Raw genomic sequence first — 17,705 nt, forward strand, 5'->3', positions numbered from 1 at the left:
TTTCATTGTGAAAATGCCACTTTCCATGAATTTTTCAATGAGTAAAATGTGACTGTTAAAGCAGAATGTGTTCTTTAAAGGGACATTGCTAATGACCATATTTCTATGAAGAGTAGCTCAGGGAAGTAATTTTTTGATAATTCTGATGCATTATACACCCATTCAACCTCCCATTGTGGCAGGAGAATTGATGAATGTGAAGGATTTAGTGCAACTGCAAACACTCAATTTTCTTCTGAAAATTCATTTTCTAGGAAGCAGCACAATGAAACCATCTGACCCCCATTTGATCCTTCTAGAATTTTGTGAGTCCAGGACCCAAATCATTACTGCACACCAAGAACAGACTCAGAAAAATTAGGTACAAACCAATATCAGGAGTTTTACCAATCCTTTTCATAATTACAATATAATATCATGTTGATATATCTACAGGCCTATTTTATTTTGTTTTGTTTTTTTATTTTTTAATTTTTTTTACAGTTCCATCATTATCCCCTTCCTAGTCTTCCCCCTGATTCATTCTCATCCAATACCTCCTGCCAATCATCATGGGACAATCCGCAACTCTCCAAACCCCAGACCTCCCCAATCCCTTGGGGAAGTCTCTCTGTGGTTAGGTGTGTATTCTCTTGCTGAGGCTGGACCAGGCAATCCTATGTTGCATATGTGTTGGGGGCCTCATAACAGCTGGAGTAGGCTGACTTGTTAGTGACTCGGTGTCTGAGGGACCTTGGTTGTCCAGGTTAGTTGAGACTGCTTTGTATTCCTATGGGTCACCCTCTTTCTCAGTATCTTCCAACTATTCCCTAACTCAACCACAGGAGTTCTCGGATTCTGTCCATTGTTGGATATAATTTTTGTATTTGAGAGTAGATAAAGAACATTTTCAGCTTAGACTATTGGCCAATATCTTAAAGAGCAGCTGAAAAAAAGACAGTATTCTGTCAAGTATATGCTCCTACTGGAAATAAGAAAATGTGTTCTGATTTCATCTTTGTTGATTTTTAGTTAGTTTGTTTCTAGGTATAATCCCTGTCTGTCCTAAAACTCACTTTCTATGTAAGGTTATATATTCAACTGACTTATCAAATTTATTTGAAGTTACCAGGGGGAAATCCTCATGAAAGCAAAATAATGAATAAAATTGTACTAATTATTTGAAAATTTTACTTCTTCCAGAAGATACTAAGCAAATGAATGATTGTAAGATTTTATAGGCAATGTATGCAAGATCAGTAGATATGGTACTTCTATGCATAACTAGAGGAACCAGTGAGAGTGATTCTAAAACTAGATATATGCTCTGTAACTAAATATTTGTGGTGTATGTATCAACTTTACATTTGACAGAATTCCTGAAATACCTTTTCAGAAATATGATTTCTCCCTGATTTTGTGGATCGAATTTCTGTCTGGTCTCATTAAAATGATGTAGACTTTGGGTGCAAAGATGCATCCCAGCATCCCTGCACTAGATGCCAAGATGGAGAAGATCTCCACAGCAACCATGACCTTGCCCTTGGTGCTATGGTAGACAGGGAGGAAGGTGACCCAGACAGCGCAGAACACTAGCATGCTGAAGGTCAAGAACTTGGCTTCATTGAATGTGTCAGGCAGGTTCTTTGCCAAGAAAGCTATAGTGAAGCTTCCAAAGGCCAGGCAGGCCAAGTATCCCAGGACACAGTAGAATGCAGTAACGGAGCCCTTGTTGCACACAATGATGATGTGGCCATGCTCAGAGTGTTCATCAATATCGACAAAGGGAGGAGAAACTGCTAGCCAGATTGCACACAGAATACATTGCAATAGGGAACATATGGGAATAATGTAGTTGGGTGTCCCCAATACTAAAAAGTTTCTTAATCGTCTTCCTGGGTCTGTGATTTTGAAAGCTAGAACCACAGTGATTGTTTTGGCCAGAACTGTGGAAATAGCCACAGTAAAGTCAATTACAAATGTGATTTGCTGTAAGCTACAGGTTAATCTGTTAGGATAGCCAATGAAGAAATAGAAGCACAGAAAACAGAACATGAGTGACACGATTAATAGGTAGCTGAGGATTCTGTTATTGGCCTTCACAATAGGAGTGTCATGGTGCTTCACGAAGACCCAAAATACCACCACTGTGAATGCAGAGAAACAGAATGCTATTAAGGCAAGAGCCATCCCCAAGGGGTCTTCATAGCTTAGAACAATCACACCTTTCTGAATGCATTTGTTCTTTTCTGTGTTGGCATACTGGTATTCTGGACAATTCGCACACTGATCCATATCTGATGTCCAAAGAAAAGTTTAGTTAGTGTTACTTTGGAAATTTTGTTGACAAGTTATTCAAGTAAGGCTGTTGAAAGAAGCATTGTAAGGCTGCCTTTAATGCAGATAATGTAATTTGAAGGAAGTTGATGCTCATCATTACTCTCAATTCTTAAAGTTCATAAAGATATATGGAAAAATAAAGTCATGAAATTATTTCTTTATCTACTTAACTTTGTTGATTATATCATTTTAATGTTATCAGAAAGCAAAGATTTAAAAAGCCATCTTTTGGTTCTATGTTAATATCAAGTAGTTTATTGAATTCAGAAAAGATACCTTTATGTTGTTGGGTATATTTTTAAATACAAAACCAAACACTCATAGTTTTCTGAGATCATTGACTCTTCTTATGAATTTGCTCCCAATAATACATTGAGATTCTAACTTTACTTTAATTCTCTTTATTCGAGAATTCATTATCTCAAAGTCACTGACATACAAAGAACACTAAATTGACCAGGTAAGCTGTCTGTAAGTGTACATATTTATAAGTATGTATTTGTGTATTTGTAACAATAGCATTGTTGGATTTAGGTGATTCCTGTTATAAGACATAAATATGAAGAAGGTAGAGAAGGAGAGGTGGTATAATATCAATGTTTGAAAAGTAGAAAACGTTAAAGAAATAAGCCCTGAGATGTATCATCATCTGGCAATAAGTAAACAAAAGTTCTGATTATTGTTCATGAGGTGCACTAATATTAGCACTGAAAAAAAACTGTGAAGATACTTTGTACTAAGAAGTACTTCATCTTGATCCCTTCTCTTTTCCCCATTTTTATTGGATATTGTTTAATTAATTTACATTTCAAATGTTATCCTGTCTCAATTTCCCTTCCATAAAACCCCTATCCCATTCCACTCCCACTTCTATGAGGTTGTTCCTTTGCTCATTCACTCACCCTTTCCAGCTTTCCCTACATTGGGAGGTCGACCCTTGGCAAGACCAACAACTTCTCCTCCCACTGGTGCCCAGCAAGGCCATCATCCTCTGCTACATATGCAGCTGGAGTCATGGTTCTGTCCATGTGTACTCTTTTGATGGTGGTTTAATTCCTGGGAGCTCTGGTTGGTTGATATTGTTGTTCTTCCTGTGGTGTTGCAAACCCCTTCAGCTCCTTCAATCCTTTCTGTAACTCCTCCAATGGGGGCCACTTCTCAGTTCAATGGTTGGCTGTGAGTGTCCACCTCTGTATTGGTCAGGCTCTGGCACAGACTCTCAGGAGACAACTATATCAGGCTCCTGTCATCATGAACTTCTTGGCATCAGCTATATTGTCTGGGTTTGGGGGCTGTATGTATAAGGGCTAGAATTACCAGGTGGGGCAGTCTCTGGATGGCTCTTCTTCATTTCCTGCTCCAAACTTTGTCTCCATATTTTCTCCTATGAATATTTTTGATCCCCCTTCAAAGAAGGACTGAAGCATATGCACTTTAATCATTCTCCTTCTTGAGCTTCATGTGATCTGTGAATTGTATCTTGGGTAATTCGAGTTTTTGGGGTAATATCCACTTATCAGTGAGTGCATACCCTGTGCCTTATTTTGTGATTGTGTTACCTCATTCAGGATGATATTTTCTAGTTTCATCCATTTGCCTATGAATTTCATGAAGTCATTTTTTGATAGCTGAGTAGTACTCTGCTGTGTAGATGTACCATCATTTCTGTATGAATTCCTCTGTTGAAGGATATTTTGGTTCCTTCCAGCTTCTGGCTATTATAAATAAGGTTGCTATGAACATAGTAGAACATGTATCTTTGTTAAATTTTGGAGCATCTTTTGGGTATATGCCAAGGAGTGGTATAGCTGGGTCTTTAGATAGTACTATGGCCAGTTTTCTGAAGAACATCTAGACTGATTTCCAGAGTGTTGGTATCAGTGTGCAATCCCACAAACAATGGAGGAGTGCTCCTCTTTTTCCACATCCTAACCAGCATCTGCTGTTACCTGAGTTTTTGATCTTAGCCATTCTGATTGGTATGAGGTGGAATCTCAGGGTTGCTCTGATTTGCATTTCCCTGATGACTAAGGATTTTGAACAGTTCTTTAGGTGCTTCTCAACCATTCAATGTTCCTCAGCTGAGAATTCTTTGTTTAGCTCTGTACCCCATTTTTCATTAGAGTTATATGATTCTATGGAGTCTAACTTCATGAGTTCTTAGAATATTTTGGATATTCGTCTTTTATTGAATTTAGGATTGTCAAAGATTTTTTTCCCAGTATGTTGATTGCAGTTTGGTCCTAATGACAGTGTCCTTTTTTGCAATTTCATGAAGTCCCATTTGCTGATTCTTGATCTTAGAGCATAAGCCATTGGTGGTCTGTTAAGGAAAATTTCCCAGTGCCCATGTGTTCAAGGTTCTTCCCCACCTTTTCTTCTATTAGTTTGAGTGTATCTGGTTTTGTGTGGAGGTCCAAAATTCACTTGGATTTGAGCTTTGTACAGGGCAATAAGAATGGATCCACTTCCATTCTTCTACATGCTGACCACCAGTTTCAGCCATTTGCTGAAAATGCTGTCCTTTTTGCATTTGATTGTTTTAGCTCCTTTGTCAAAGATCAAGTGACAATAGTTGTGTAGGTTCATTTCTGGGTCTGTTGATCTACCTGCCTGTCTCTTTACCAATACCATGCCATTTTTATTACTATTGCTCTGTAATACAGCTTGAGGTCAGAGATGGTGATGCCCCCAGACGTGGTTTTATTGTTGAGGATAGTTTTCAAGTTCTTGGGGTTTTTTTGTTATTCCAAATTAATTTGCAAATTACTTTATCTAACTCTATGAAGAATTGAGTTGGAATTTTGATGGGGGTCACATTAAATTCGTAGAGCACTTTTTGCAAAATGGCCATTTTTACTATATTAATCTGCCAATCCATGAGCATGGGAGATCTTTCCATTTTCTGAGATCTTCTTCAATTTCATTCTTCAGAGACTTGATGTTCTTGTCATATAGATCTTTCAGTTGCTTGGTTAGAGTCACACGGAGGTATTTTTATATTATTAGGGACTATTGTGAAGGGTGTTGTTTCCCTAATTTCTATCTCAGCCTGTTTATCCTTTGAGTAGAACAAGGCTACTGATTTGTTTGAATTAATTTTATGCCCAGCCACTTTGCTGAACTTGTTTATCGTGCTTACTAGGTCTCTGGTGGAATTTTTGGGATCACTTAATTATACTATCATATGATCTGCAGATAGTGATATTTTGACTTTTTCTTTTCCAATTTGTGTCCCTTCAACCTCTTTTTTTCTCTGATTTCTGTGGCTAGGATTTTGAGCACTATATTGAATAGGTGAGGAGAGAGTGGCCATCCTTGTCTAGTCCCTGATTTTAGTGGCATTGCTTCAAATTTCTCTTCATGAAGTTTGATGTTGGTTAGTTGCTTTTAATATGTTTAGGTTTGAGCCATGAATTCCTGATCTTTCCAAGACTTTTATGATGAAGAGATATTTAATTTTGTCAAATGCTTTCTCAGCATCTAATGAGATGATCATGTGTTTTATTTTATTTTATTTGAGCTTGTTTATATAGTGGATTGCATTGGTGGATTTCCATATATTGAAACATCCTTGCATTCCTGGGATGAGGCCTACTTGATCATGATCATTTTGATATGTTCTTGGTTTTGGTTTGCAAGAATTTTATTGTGTAGTTTTGCATTGATATTCATAAGGGAAATTGGTCTGAAGTTCTCTTTCTTTGTTGGGTCTTTGTGTGCTTTAGGGATAAGTGTAATTGTGGCTTTGTAGAAGGAATTGGCTAGTGTTCTTTCTGTTTCCATTTGGTGGAATAGTTTGGACAGTATTGGTATTAAGCCTTCTATGAACATCTGATAGAATTCTGCACTAAACCCATCTGGTCTTGGACATATTTTTGTTGGGAGTCTTTTAATGACTGCTTCTATTTCTTTAGGAGTTATGGGACTGTTTAGATGGTTCTCTGATTCTGATTTAAATTTGAGACCTGATATCTGCCTAGAAAATTGTCCATTTCATCCATTTTTTCCAGTTTTGTTGGATATAGCCTTTTGTAGTAGGATCTGTTGATTTTTTAATTTCCTCAGGTTCTGTTGTTATGTCTGACTGTTAATTTTTGATGTTGTTAATTTTGATATACTCTTTGGTTAGTCTGGGTTTATCTATCTTTTTTATTTTCTCAAAGAACCAGCTCCCAGTTTTGTTGATTTTTTTTTGTATACTGCTTTTTGTTCCTACTTGGTTGATTTCAGACCTGAGTTTGATTATTTCCTGCCATCCACTCCTCATATATGTATTTGCTCTTTTAGTTCTAGAGCTTTTAGGTGTGTTGTCAAGCTGCTAATGTATGCTTTCTCCAGTTTCTTTTTAGAGGCACTAAGAGCTATGAGTTTTCCTCTCAGCACTGCTCTCATTGTGTCCTATAAGTTTGGGTATGTTTTTTTTATTTTCATTAAATTCTAAAAAGTCTTCAATTTCTTTATTTCTTCCTTGACCAATTTATCATTAAGTAGAGAGCTGTTCAGCTTCCATGTGTATGTGGGCTCTTTTTTGTTTTTGGAATGCTGAACACTTTCATCCTTGCCTCATCTCCATTCCTATGTGTCTCAGTGTCTGTGAATATACTCAAACATGGTAAACAAGTATTGAAAAACAGAATCAGCAATATAACAGAGAAAATCTTGAGCAAGAGTTGTTACCCATGTGGTTTGTCTTAAGCAATGGTATCTCATTCCTAAATTGAAATTCCCATCATGTCTACAATATTAGCTGTGATTTTAATTGCACTTAATTTTTATGTCATTTCAAAGAATGTTGATATGTATTCCTTGGTTTACAGTATTCTTATCTAGAAGAATGATTTTTGGAGAGCTACTACTTCATAAGTTGCCTAAAAGCCTAAGAAGTTGATTTAGATATAAAGACGATATGTTGCTCTACCAGAGAACCTAAGTCCAGATCACAGCACCCATGTCAGATGTCTTAAAAGTTCACATAAATGTAACTACAGGGGTATTATTTGCTCTTTTATGTACCTGTACATGTATTACCCATCCCATACACATAAACAATTAATGTAATAAAATGTTTTGTTGAATTTTTGTGGAATTCATTGATAGAGTTATTAATTAATTCTTTTTGTTTTTACATCTAAAACAATTTCAGTATACTTTTAATAATTATTTTCAAGCATAGTGTATTGTTGGAATGCATGACTTCAAAGAGATCTTCTGAATAGGTTGCTTGGTTCTACTACATGCATCATGGGAATAAACTCAGATTGTAAACCTTAGCAACAAACGATTTAACTGTTGAACCAAATCACAGACATGATATGTCTTTTATGAGCTTTAATTCATTATATAAAATGAGAGTCATAATAATTGAAAAGCTAACCATAAACTTTTTGCATTTTGCCAGCCCTAAATAGTTATCTTAATAATGGGTGTGGTTTGAAATATACTCAATATGAGTACTGTCATACATTCTACATCATAGGTTAACACTTATCCACTACATCCTGTATTCACACCACATCTGTCTTTGAACATTCCCCTCAGAATTTTACATACTTAACAGTTTGTCATAAATTTGCAAATACTTTTGTTTTGTATATTAATCTTACACAGAACATGAATTTTGTATCTAGCAGTCTCATGACCTAGTCTAGTAGATTTGATGTTATGTGGTTTTCTTCATGGGCTCCTATATGCACATGGTTTGAATAATCATATGTAGGACAGATATATTGATAAAATATGATTAATTTAATTCTTTTAAAAATTGTGAATAAAATCTAATGTATGTGGTTTTAAAATAGATTATTATAAAAATCGTGTGGAGAATTTGCTCATATTGCAGTTTTATTTCCTAAAGTATTTCCTTGTGAAAATATAACGTGCCCTGAATTTGCAATGAGTCAATATGTGAGTCAAGGCACAAGGGATATGTGATTGTTTGTTTGATTTTGGCAGGATTTTGTTAATTATTCTTATATCTACAAGTAATAAATTAATAAGTAATAATTCTATATTTTCAATTGCCTTTTCATTGACGTCATAATCCCAGTGGGGCTCAAGAGGAATATATATTTTCAGGATTTATCAGAGCAGCAAAAACTCACTCGTCTCATTAGAAATTTCATTTTCAGGGCAGGGGTTGCAAACAAAACAGCAGGCTGCCATTTCCTCCTTCCAGATTCTTCTGAATCCAGGATGACAATCTGCACTGCACACTGAGGATGGCATCTGAGAAAAAAAAACACACACTGATAAAGGTTTTTGCTATTTATTTTATGTTTTATATTAGTACAATAATATTTCAATGAGCTTATTTTATGTATATTAAGTGATTGACATTTCACTCTGTCCATTTTTAATGACCAGCAATGAATATTGAAAATACATTGAAGAAATGTTGGATAAATTCTGAATGGCTAGTAATTCAGAAAAAAAGAGCTGATAGTTAACTGTGTGTAAAACCTACAGAGATTGCAACCTGATGTTTTTCAAGTAATTATTTTCAGTTTGGCACTAAGTACTGTGAACAGACAGAGGGAACTTTAATGGGGTTATTTTCCGAGCCAACACTAGCCTGTCCTCTGACCTTTGAAGCCTTTTTCAGTTGATAAATGATAAAGGAGTGTCCATCTTACTGTGGGCAGTAGAGCCAGTAAGCAGTGTTCTTTTAAGATATGTTCTTAAGTTCCAGTCTCTAGATATTCACACTTACCTTTCTATGACTATAAGCTATATATCAAATTATCTCTTCCTCCTCACTTTCCTTATGGTCAAAGTTTAATTAAAGCAACCGAGAAGCAAGTTAGTATTTGAAAACATTTGAAACAGGTACAATATATCCTTAAGTCACAGAGAAACAAATATCACCTCAAATAAATTAGCATAGCAAAGCATGAGAAACTGTATATAAAAAACAGTGGAATATGCTGATATTGGTTTAATGTGGTTGGTAATGATAACATGATGTGTAGTGACCTTGAATATAGAATATTTCATGAGGTCAAAATGCTCTACAGTGGCTGCATATACTGGAAAAGGCTGGATAAAAATTAGATTGTTTAAAGTTAATTGAAAATTTGAAGAATTCTTCCTACGTTTTGATATTGTTGAAATAGGTTCTTACAATGGAATATCAATGAATTAATATGCTCAAAGAAGATCAGAGCATATTTTCAGTTTTTTCCCCATCATTTTCTTTAAATTGTTGTTAACACTCTGTCATATTTTAATAACTAGTACAGTTAGAGTTAGAGTAAGGAAAATGGGCATACTTTTGTGTGCTTCATTTTAATTTACTTTAAGGTAGTGTAGTGTCTCCACATTACACATGGCAGGTTTGGACTCACAATATAAGGCAGACTATCAAGAAACAAACAGTGATTCTTATACATCTGTCTCTAAAGTGCTTTGATAAGAATATGAGCCAACAAAACTTGTTGTCATTATTTCTGACTTTCATGGATATTAATTTTATCTTCATGCATTATAGTACAGTCAATAGGTTTGTGAAAGAAAATGTTGTCATATCAATATGTATTCTGTCTGTTCTATAACGTGTTTTGTTTATTTAACTCTGAATAAATTTTGCACTGGATTAACAGCCATTTCTGAACATTTACAGAAAGTAATTTAATTCTATATTTTGTTGTATATTACACTCAATGAGTCTGCATATGTTGAATCATACTTGCATCCCTAGATTAAATTCTCCCTGTTCTCAGAGAATGATCTTTCCATTGTGTGTTATGTTCTTTTGGTAGGTGTTTTAGTCAAGAATTATTCCATACATATCCATCAAAGGTTTTGCTCTCTAATTTCTTTTTTTCTCTTATTACACATTATAATGTTTCCTTTACTTTTATAAATGAAAGGAAAGTTCTCCACTTGTATGTGAGTGAGTCTCCACAGCCTCTGCAGGCAACCAAGAAATGTCTTAAAAATAAACAAGTCTTCTTGTCATTGATTACATTTAGGAAATATTATCAAAAATATTCAATATAACTGAAAATTTTTTACACTTGGCTGGTTGCTGTTATTGCTGTATTTGATGAGTTTTAATAGCCATTTCTTTGCCAATTGTTCTAGTGCTGTCTACATGTTCCTTTGAAATTTTGTCCATCTTACTTAAAAGTGTGAAGGGTTTCTTCGAGTTTTTCAAAACATGATGTTTCTTTGAATAGAATTTCTGTAACTGTGTTCATTAGTGAACTTGGTAAATGTTTTCCTATGGTATGGGAAAACATTTTTGGATATAATGACAAGTGTTAGCAATTATGAATCTTAGGGTTTCATTACTGTAATATTAGTCTCACTCTTATCAACTTGTGTTCCAGATGTTTAAAGTAATGGAGGAGATAACTGTGTAATAATAACAATGGTATGAAGAAAATATTATTCAAATTTAAGGAAAGAGTATCAAACTGTGGTGAAGAAATTTTTATATTCATTAAATTTCAGAAAATTGTTCTGAGATTAAAAAGGTATATTTATGCATGTAGAAAATCTTCAAAGAATTAGTAAATATATGTCAAAACTGAAAAAAGAAACAAAATACAGGAACCTAGAAGTTGGTTCCTGATGTGACAAAATATCTCATTTCAATATGTTGCAGTGTATCCACGTGAAAGTGTTTACTACTCTGTATTATAAATCAATAAGCTAGTACACACCTACCTTTTTACTTCCTGTAGCCAACTCAGTCATGTCTACATATAAGTGTAACTGTTGACCCTGTGGAAAATGTGGGCTGAATTGTCCTATCTTCACCTTAATCCCAAGGCGTTGTGAGAAATTCCACATGTGAACAATATCATAGTCTCCATGCACTATTTCTCTCTGTTTCATAATTACTCTGTTCCCAAGAGAATTAGTGAAGTGGGTCTTTCTCAGAAATGAGTTTAGCTAAAAGACAAGCATTTCACTGTAATGTATATACCATTCCTTAAAGTCATAAAATGTATTCTAATTTCATAGCAAAGGCAATGTCATTTAAAAAATGAAAAGGAAAATCATGACAAAAGCAATTGGATAAATGAAATTATGATAATATTCCAAGAAAATCAGTTCTCTCAGAGAAGACTACCAAACAAAAACAGACAAAAATCCAGAAAAAAAGATTAGGTAACACACACACACACACACACACACACACACACACATTTACACACAGAGAGACTCAGGTCTTTTCTGAAGCATATACAAAATACACCCATAAACTTATTTCCACAGAAATATACATATATGTTGACACATATGTAAAAATTCTGGTACAAAAAAGACATACATATGCACTCAACTAAAAAGATGGATATGAAATCACACAAAATACATACACTGACACATATACATACTCACACACACACATGTACATGCACACACCTACACACACTGACACACACACACAGACAGCTTGACAGCAACATACAAGGAGAGGCATAAATATATTTTCCAGCCCAGAATGGTATTGACACACAAAGAATTTTTTACTCACACATAATAACAAAAAGGCAAGCAAAGTCCAAGATAACCACAAAGAAATGGGCAGACCCATTACAGTAAAGCAGATACAAATATGTGTAAGCACATACAAAAAATTACAAAATACATTCAATGGTATATGAAGACACATACTCTGGCAAAAACACAAAGAAACACACACGTACAAAAACACACTTATAGAAGGGAATTAATACATAGAAAAATAGTTGCTCACTTTCATAGTCATACAGAGAGATAAACATGTATGTACAAAGCAAAACAAATATAAACACAGATACACAGTGTAAAAGATATAACTATACACGGTAACAAAGATGCACTCACATATGAACAAATTTTATAGATGGAACTGAATATTACCACTTCTATTAAATTACTTTCAGAATACAAAGTAAGTTACCCAGAACCAACACTGGGTCAGAATCCCTGGAGGACCCTAATGAAAACAATTCCTTAAAAATATTTCCATATAATTGATGACTATAAATAAAAACTCATCTTCTCATCATGGAGAAAATTCATGAGGATGAACTGTTTATACCAAATATTGGAAGGGGTAAGCTGATGGAAATTCGAGTACTCTGTATGAAACAAAAAATTTCAGTTGATGAACTGTGCCTTCTTTTTCCATTCACAATTAAAATAGTCACAAGATTTCCCTTTTCTTTAGGAAAAAAGGTCCAGAAACCAATCTATATTGGAAAATATTTCTTATTTCATTAGGTGTGGGCATCTGAGAGATTCTAAATGTCTAGGCAATTGAAGACACCATACATCATCCAATAGAAGAAACTCTACAGATTCTTCCAGTCTCCATCTGCCCTCAGAGCTAAGGCTCTCCCACAGCCTCCAGAACACTTCTTGCCCAGAGAAAGCGGGTATCCCAGGAGTGCTTTCACTCATAAACCCACATGTGATTCTCCACTTTTGCTGCAATAACTGTTCAAAGAGGGACCTGCCAGGAGCACATAGGGCACATGAACATCCAGGCCATCTGGGACAGGACATTGCTGGCCTGCATCTGTACCCAGAGCTAAAGCTATCCCTCTGCCTTCTGAACCCAAATTCTGCCCAGAGAGAGCTGGTCTCCCAGGAGTGCTGTCACTCCTAAGAACATAAGCTCACAGACCCACAGCAGGGAAAATCCCCAGTCAGAGACAGCAAGACCAACTAACATCAGAGATTACTAGAATGTAAGAGGTCAGTGCAAGAAACGAAGCAACAGAAACCAAGGCTACTTGGCATCATCTGGACCCAGTTCTCGCACAAGAGCAAGTCCCGGATACCCCAACATAAGGGAAAAGCAATATTCTTATTTAAAATCACATTTTATGATGATGATAGAGGACTTTAAGAAGGACATAAAGAACTCCCTTGAAGAAGTACAGGAGAACACAGGCAAACAAGTGAATCCCTTAAAAAAATACACATCCAACAGGTGAAGGAATTAAACAAAACATTTACAGGATCTAAAAATGGACATAGAAACAATAAAGAAATCACAAAGAAAGACAATCCTGGAGAAAGGAAACCTAGGAAAGAGATCAGGAAACAGATGAAAGCATCACCAACAGAATACAAGAAAATGATCAAGTAACTTATAAAAGCAGACCTGTCAGAATTACACCAGACTTACCAACAGTGAGATAAATGAAAGATGATCCTAAATTCCGTGGGGAAGAGAGCAGGCCACCCAGGAGTGCAGACATTCTGAGGCCGGAGGACAGAAAGCCATGTCTTCCCACCTCTGCCCACATCCCTGGTCCAAAAGGGAAACTGCACAGTGCCTTTGGATACAGGGATATAGGAACAGACAGCCACTGATATCCAAACGGAACTGGCCAAACAGCTCCCTACACACAAATCCTATGGGTGAGAGAGCTGGACCTGGAGAAATGTGGATACTCCTGAAAAGTCAGAGGAGACTACTCTCTGCCCACAGTCCAGACCCAAGAGAGAATCACCATGTGGCCAACTGTGCCCCCATGGTGCAAGCACCTACATAAGCAATCAGAGGCAGGACCCTTTGATTCCTACCTGCGTGTACAGCTGGAAGACAGTCTCCAGGAGCACAGACACACCTGAAATCAGAGCACCTCTTCTCAGGAAAGGCTGAAAGAAAACAGGAAAACAGTTCTACAGGAGTGCTGACACAGAGGTCTACAGCAGGGTCAAGTCACTCCCAGAAACAGCAAGACAAGCAAACACCAGAGACAACCCAATGGCTAGAGGCAAGTGCAGGAACCTAAGCAACAGAAACCAAGACTACTTATATCATCAGAGCCCAGTTCTCCCGCCAAAGAAAATACTGGATATCCAAACACACCAGAAAAGCAAGATTTAGATTTGAATTCACATTTTCTGATAGTGATGGAGTACTTTAAGACAAAAAGAACTCCCTAAGAGAAATGCAGGAAAACACAAGTAAACAAGAGAAGCACTTAGAGAGGAAACACAAAAATCCCTGAAATAATTACAGGAAAACACAAACAGGTGAATGAATTGAAAATGGAAATAGAAACAATAAAGAAATCACAAAGGAAGACAACAGCGGATATAGAAAAGCAAAGGAAGAGACAAAGACCCATAGATACGAGCATCACCAACAGAATACAAGAGATAGAAAAGAGAATCTCAAAGGCAGAATATACCATAGAAATCATCAACACAACTGTCAATGACAATGTAAAACGTGAAAAGGTCCTAGCCCAAAACCTACAGAAAATCCAGGACACAATGAGAAGATCAAACCTAAAGATAATAGGTATAGAAGAAAGTGAGGACTTCCAACTTAAAGGGCCAGTAAATATATTCAACAAAGTCATAGAAGAAAACTTCCCTAACCTAAAGAAAGAGATGCCCATAAACATACAAAAAGCCTACAGAACTTTAAATAGATTGGACCAAAAAGAAACTCCTCCCATCACATAATAGTCAAAACACCAAATGCACAAAACAAAGAATATTGAAAGCAGTAAGGGAAAAATGTCAAGTGACATATAAAGGCAGACCTATCAGAATCACACCAGACTTCTCACCAGACTATGAAAGCCAGAAGATCCTGGACAGATGTCATACAGACCCTAAGAGAACACAAATGCCAGCCCAGGTTACTGTATCCAGCAAAACTCTCAATTAACATAAATGGAGAAACCAAGATATTCCATGACAAAACCAAATTTATTTAATATGTTTCTACAAATCCAGCCCTACAAAGGATAATAGAAAGAAAACTCCAACATAAGGAGACAAGCTACACTGTACAGAAAGCAAGAATATAATTTCCTTGCAATGAAACCAAAAGAGAGACAAACATAATTCTACCTCCAACAACGAAAATAACAGGAAGTGACCATCATTATTTCTTCATATCTCTCAACACCAACAGTATCACTTCCCCAATAAAAAGACATAGACTAATAGACTGGATACATAAAGAGGACCCAGCATTTCGCTGCATGCAGGAAACACACCTCAGAGAGAAAGACAGACACTATCTCAGAGTAAATGGCTAGAAAACAACTTTCCAAGCAAATGGTCTGAAGAATCAAGCTGGAGTTGCCATTCTAATATCAAATAAAATTGACTTTCCACCAAAAGTCATTAAAAAAGATAAGGAATGGCTCTTCATATTCATCAAAGGAAAAATCCACCAAGAAGAACTCTCAATCCTAAATATCTATGTTCCAAATACAAGGCACCTACATACTTAAAAGAAACCTTACTAAAGCTCAAAGAACACTTTGCACCTCACACAATAATAGTAGGACATTTCAACATTTCACTCTCATCAATGGACAGATCATGGAAACAGAATTAAACAGAGACGTAGAGAAACTAAAAGAAGTTATGAACCAAATGGATTTAACAGATATTTATAGAACATTCCATCCTAAAAAAAAGGATATACATTCTTCTCAGTAACTCATGAAACCTTCTCCAAAATTGACCATATAATCGGTCACATTGACCATATAATCCGTCACAAAACAGGCCTCAACAGACACAGGAAGATAGAAATAATCCCATGCATCCTATCAGATCACCATGCACTAAGACTGGTCTTCAATAACAAAATAAATGACAGAAAGCCCACATATATATGGAAGTTGAACAATGCTCTACTCAAGGATAACCTGGTCAAGGAAGAAATAAAGAAAGAAATTAAAGACTTCTTAGAATTTAATGAAAATGAAGATACAATATTCCCAAAATTATGGGACACAATGAAAGCGGTACTAAGAGGAAAACTCATAGCTCTGAGTGCCTGCAAAAAAGAAACAGGAGAGAGCATACATCAGCAGCTTGACAGCACACCTTAAAGCTCTAGAACAAAAAGAAATAAATAAACCCAAGAGGAGTAGAAGGCAGGAAATAATCAAACTCAGAACTGAAATCAACAAAGTATAAATGAAAAGGACGATAAAAAGAATCAACAAACCAGGATCTGGTTCTTTGAGAAAATCAACAAGATAGATAAACCCTTAGCCAGACTAACCAGAGGTAACAGAGTGTGTATCCAAATTAACAAAATCTAGAAATGGAAAGGGAAACATAACAACAGAATTTGAAGAAATTAAAAAAAATCAGATCCTACTACAGATCCTATATTCAACAAAACTTGAAAATCACAGGAAATGGACAATTTTCTAGACAGATACCAGAAGTACAAGGGTTGATGGAACGATAAGCCAAACAACAAACCCATAACTCCTGAGAAATAGAAGCAGTCATTAAAAAGTCTCACAACCAAAGGAGCAGGGCAGATGGGTTCCAGTGCAGAATTTCATGGGCCTTCATAGAAGACCTCTTCCAATACTATCAAACTATTCCACAAAAATTGAAACAGATGGGCACTACAAATTCCTTCTGTGAAAGTCACAATTACTCTTATACCTAAACCACACAAAGACCCAACAAGGAAAGAGAACTTCGGACCAATTTCCCTTATGAATATCAATGCAAAAATACTCAAAATTCTTGCAAACCGAATCCAAGAACACACCAAAACAATCATCCATCATGATCAAGTAGGCTTCATCCCAGTGATGCAGGGATAGTTTAATATACAGAAAATCATCAACATAACCTATTATATAAGCAAATTGAAAGATTAAAAACCACATGATCATTTCATTAGCTGCTGAGAAAGCACTTTACAAAACTCAACACCCCTTCATGATAAAAGTCCTGGAAAGAACAGGAATTCAAGGTCCATACCTAAACATAGTAAAAGCCATATACAGCAAACCAGTAGCTAACATAAAATGAAATGGAGAGAAACTTGAAGCAATCCCACTAAAATCAGGGGCTAGACAAGGCTGCCCACTCTCTCCCTACTTATTCAATATAGTTCTCAAAGTCCTAGCCAGAGCAATCAGACAACAAAAAGGAGGTCAAAGGGATACAGATTGGAAAGGAAGAAGTCAAAATATCACTATTTGCAGATGATATGTTAGTATATTTAAGTGATCCCATAAGTTCTACCAGAGAACTACTTATCCTGATAAACAACTTCAGCAAAGTGTCGGGGTATAAAATTTACTCAAACAATTCAGTAGCCTTCCTCTACTCAGAGGATAAATAGGCTGAGAAAGAAATTAAGGAAATGACACCCTTCACAATAGTCCCAAATAATATAAAATATCTTGGTGTGACTTTAACCAAGCAAGTGAAAGATCTGTATGACAAGAGCTTCAAGTCTCTGAAGAAAGAAATTGAAGAAGATCTCAGAAGATGGAAAATCTTCCATGCTCATGGATTGGCAGGATTAATATAGTAAAGATGGCCATTTTGCCAAAAGCAATCTACAGATTCAATGTAATCCCCATCAAAATTCTTACTCTATTCTTTATAGATATAGAAAGAACAATTTGTAATTTCATTTG

The 17,705-nt window shown here is 35.9% G+C and overlaps 1 pseudogene across 1 annotated transcript in view; it reads right to left on the reverse strand.

Annotated features, from left to right (window-relative positions):
• Nucleotides 1–1,371: 1,371 nt before the first annotated feature.
• Nucleotides 1,372–17,705, reverse strand: part of LOC116884367 — a 22,826-nt pseudogene continuing 6,492 nt past the window's right edge. Inside the window, exons 2-4 of the transcript XR_004385867.1 lie at nucleotides 10,993–11,220; nucleotides 8,424–8,547; nucleotides 1,372–2,276 (exon numbers count right to left, since the gene is read on the reverse strand). The product of XR_004385867.1 is annotated as a vomeronasal type-2 receptor 116-like (transcript). The remainder of the gene's footprint in view (nucleotides 2,277–8,423; nucleotides 8,548–10,992; nucleotides 11,221–17,705) is intronic.

The sequence above is a fragment of the Rattus rattus genome, chromosome 15 (genome assembly GCF_011064425.1).
Source record: "Rattus rattus isolate New Zealand chromosome 15, Rrattus_CSIRO_v1, whole genome shotgun sequence".
Taxonomy (NCBI): domain Eukaryota; kingdom Metazoa; phylum Chordata; class Mammalia; order Rodentia; family Muridae; genus Rattus; species Rattus rattus.